Source organism: Cyprinus carpio, chromosome A7 (genome assembly GCF_018340385.1).
Source record: "Cyprinus carpio isolate SPL01 chromosome A7, ASM1834038v1, whole genome shotgun sequence".
In the NCBI taxonomy this organism is placed as follows: domain Eukaryota; kingdom Metazoa; phylum Chordata; class Actinopteri; order Cypriniformes; family Cyprinidae; genus Cyprinus; species Cyprinus carpio.
Genome location: NC_056578.1, coordinates 43,671,011 through 43,675,624, shown reverse-complemented (window position 1 = coordinate 43,675,624; position 4,614 = coordinate 43,671,011).

Genomic DNA, 4,614 nt, shown 5'->3' with positions numbered 1-4,614 from the left:
TCGTGTCATAGCTGGGGGCGTGGCTTTCCCTCTGACAGGAAATGCATGTAAGTTCAGTATAGCCTACTTAAAGTCACCTTTGTTGTTCAACAGCAAAATACACAGAAAACCTGAGCCGTATTGTCTGTACAGTATCTGACCCCCCAGAACAGCCAGAGGTGTCCTTTCCTGCGATCGAGGTTCTCAAATCTAGGGACCGTCTCTAAAGTTCAGGTTACATTATTACATTGGTATACACTTTGATCAGTGAGATCAGTCTCTTGTTCACAGTGAAGTATTTCCTGTACAGTGAATGGCTCATAGTGCACACTGTAGGGGACCGCTCCGGTCCAGAAACGCGAACGCACGGAGCGGATCATATGCACAAGTCGGCATATATTAAAATCTTAAAAACTAAACAGCTCCAGCATGATTATGACCACTATTTTGTTTTATTAAGAGTTTCATATTGAATCTAGGGGTAATCTATTAGACTGTGGATGTCAAATGCAGCTTTACCGAGCTCAACGTCTCTGGCCCGAGCAGATATAAACAAAACGACGCTACTGGCTATTTAAAAAGGGGGCGGGGCTGCTGGATATTTCCCGCCCTCTCTTCCTGTTTTCAGTTAAAAATTACGTCACCACACAGAATAATGCTGCGTGTTTCAACACAGTTTTTAAAGCTCAATAGCATTCGAGGAGAAATCACTTACAGTAACACAACCAACTCTCAATTATAAATCAAACCCTCAATAATAATGAAAACCATTCAAATAAACTAAATTTACCAAAATAAACAAATTTTACCACACATACATAAATTATTTATATATATTTCCTTTTTATTATATGTCTTACAGTGACACCTAAATGTAGTGTTACATCAGGAATGGACTTGAATAAGACCCTCATGCAGAGAGCAATAGAGACACCAGAACAGAAATATTCATGATTCTGCTTAGTTAAAAATACAGAATTATATTAGACCCTTATGATTTCACTCTGTCCCTCACTACATGCATTTAAAATATTTTAATTACTGAATTTCATGATGTAATGAATTTTATTTTTAAATTAATGATCATTAATAAAGAAAGAAGCTTGAATGTGTGATCTTCTGTATTCACCATATTTGATGTTAAATTAAATCTGTCTAAATTTTCACTTCAGTTGATCCACAGATGATACATACAGTTACTTTCTACAATACTTGTTGCAGTTTTGTATTGTGATATATTGTGACACAACATATTGTTGTACACCTAGAAAGTCTTTCTGTAACAAAGTGACTGATGAGAAAGGTGTCCTATGTTTTGGAGCAGCGCCTGGGTTTTTCTTGCCTGAAATTTTTGCAACTTCATACTTCATATAAAACTATGCTGAACTTTGACAAAGAAGTGATTTTTACATGTTATATTATATACTATTATGGAGTGGAAATGGTAAATGAGACAATGAATGATCCTCTGCTTCCATCTAGTGGTTATAGTGAGAATATCATGACATTAATTTTCTAAGTATTTGTATTTCTACAATCTTCCACTTAAGCATTGTAAATTTTCCATGAGTTATTTCTATAAGTAAAAACAAACAAACAAAAAAAAAAAAAAAAAAAAAAAAGAATTCCGGATGATATCACCTAACTGAAAAGTTAGCAATATTACATGTTTTAAGAAAATTACTTTTAGAAAAAAAAAATAAATAAATAATAAAAAAATTGTTCTACTGTCTGGGGTCAGCCATCAAGGGTTAAAGGGGATGTTGTTTAAAAAAAAAAAAATCATAATTTGTGTTCTACTGAAAAAAACAAAGTCACCTACATCTTGGATGCCCTGGGGGTAAGCAGATAAACATCAAATTTTCATTTTTTGGGTGAACTCTCCCTTTTAATAAAAATGATGTTGAAAGAGAATGTTGCAACAGTGCTAACCTGAAAATAACATTTTATTAAACTAAACTTTATAATGTTCAAATGAATGTTTTTAAAATGTTGTATTTTTAATAAAATGTAGGTGGAAAAAAACATTGTAGGAGCATTATGCTAACCATAAAATAATGTTCCAGCAACGTTAGGCAAACTGGACATTTAAACATTCTTGGAATGTTCCAAATAAACGTTCATATAACTTTGTATTTTTAAGAAAATTTAAGTTTCAAGAACATTGTAGGAATGTTATGCCAATCATAAAATAACGTTCTGGGAACGTTAAGCAAACTGGACATTTCCATGTTTGTGGAACATTCTAAATAACGTTCCCACAACCAAAACGGAACGTTAGGAAAACATTCTCAGAACATAAATTTGTTAGCTGCGTAAAGTCAGCGCCGCCGCTCCCACCACGCGCATCACGCACTGTGCGTAGGGCACCAAGTGCTGAGGGGGCACCAAAAATAGCCTAATGAATTTTTTTTTTTTAAATGCCGGTATTATTTCATTTGCCTATAGAAATATTAGGCACATTTTAGCCATGTATATGTAACAAAAAAGGGGGAACAAGAAAGATATTTAATAATTGCTCTAGTCTAGTCTAGAAAGTACCCCCCCACTCCCCCCGTGCCGGATGGTCCGTTCCGGTTGTTCGCGCGGGCACCTGCCTGACGCAGTTTGACAGATTTGAGCATGGCTCCGAAAAGACAGCAGGAGTCGGGTGCTGAGAAACGAAAGAAGAAGAAACTGCGAGATGATGCCCGTGCATCACTTTCAGGTAAGTCCATGTTTAATCATTCATAAATACTGGAAATGTGCTGGATGTGCGTGCTGCTGCTAATCGTAATGCGCCTCGAACTTGCTGACGTTATTGAGTTATGTTTGGTAATAAAAAGTTAAACTGGCAAAAACAAACGTTTTTTTCTCGGGGTCGGGGTGTGGGGCATCATAAAGGAATTATGCTTAGGGCACCAAAATGGCTAGCAGCGGCACTGCATAAAGTAGTTTCTCTTCCACAGTGAAGCACACAGCGTCTATACGACATGAGGGCGGCAGCAACAACAATACTACGAGAATAAAAGGTACGCCTTCTTTCTTTGTGTGAACATCTGGGCGGCGTTATGCAAATCTTCCCACATACTGACGTAGAGATGTGGGGGAGTGTTAGAACGAGTCGTTTCGGGGGGCGTGGACGAGTCTTAACTTTTATAAAGAATATCTCTTTGGATTTGAGACTTTTGTCTTTGCAACTTTACAGATTTTCTTTATTCACCAAGAGCTTGTGACACTCCAAAGAGAAAGGAAAAATTGAAATTGCAACATATAACCCTTTAATTACAATTAATAAACAAAGAAGCTTGAATGTGTGACCTTTTGGATTCACCACATTTGATGTTCCATTACAATATTTCATGCTAAATTAAATCTGTTTAAACTTTTTTTTTTTTTTTTTTTTTTTTTGAACTACAGATGATATACTGTCACATTATTGTATTGAGATCTGTTATGACACAACATGTTGTTCTCCTTCAGTTATAATATACAGTTGTGACTCTAATTCAGTGGTTCTTAATCCTGGTTTTGGGGATGTCTGGATGTGGTTTTGCACGTCTCTCTTATTTAACACCTGATTGTGTGATTAACAGAGAGCTAGATGAACTGAACTGAGTGAGTCAGATAAAGGAGACATAAATGTTCAGATCGGGTCTCCAGCAGCAGGATTAAGAAGCACTAATAACTGAACTGTGTGTGAATCTAACTCTATTCAGCTTTCTAAAACAAGTTTTAAAATCACTAATAACTGCACAATATCTGTCCTATAAAGCAGGCTTAACCAAACTGAGGTTTGTGAGAGAACTGCAGGGGGTTGTGAGTTGATGAAAAGCTAATAATTAAATCATAAAAATAAAAAAAATAAAATAAATAATAATAATAAAAAAAAATAAAAATAAAACACAAAAGTATTAAATGATTAATTTGTTTATCTGCATATCATGTGACCATTAACTAGGGCTGGGTAATATGGCCAAAAAATTATCACAATATATTTTTTTTCTCCATATCAGTCGATATCGATATTATCACGATAGATGTCAAATTTAATTTCTTTTTTCAAGTTTAAAGGCAGATTTTTGCTCCAATTTGAAAGTTGTAAAAAAACAGACGTCTTATTAAGGTTTTAAACTATTCTTTATGATCAGAACATGACAAACACTACGTTTTCGAATTCTTCACACTTTTACAGTTTTTTACTTAACAAAATAAATATCTTAATAGAAAAAATAAAATCTTAGTTCTGCATGTTCTAATGAGTAACTGTTTCAAATCAAGAAACAGGTTTGTGTTCCCTGATAATATTTATAATTTGTTTTTCTTTATTTTGCTCCTAGAAACACATTTGATAGTAGCTTGAGTTAGGATGCAGATGTAGATTTATGTTCATTATCAAAAACAGTAATATCTGTAAAAACTGTAGCAATCTCATATGATGAAATTTAATTCTGACTGTTTGAGTTGCTTTTAACCATTTCTCCCACATAATAACACACATATATAACAATAAAAAAAAAAAACCACAGTTATAGCGCCTCAATACCATGAAAACATGGAATATGGCTTCTAGGTATTTGTATAAAAACTACACGAATGTCTAAATACATTTAGTTTAGGCTAAACGCTAGCTTGATCACAAAATTACTGTAATTA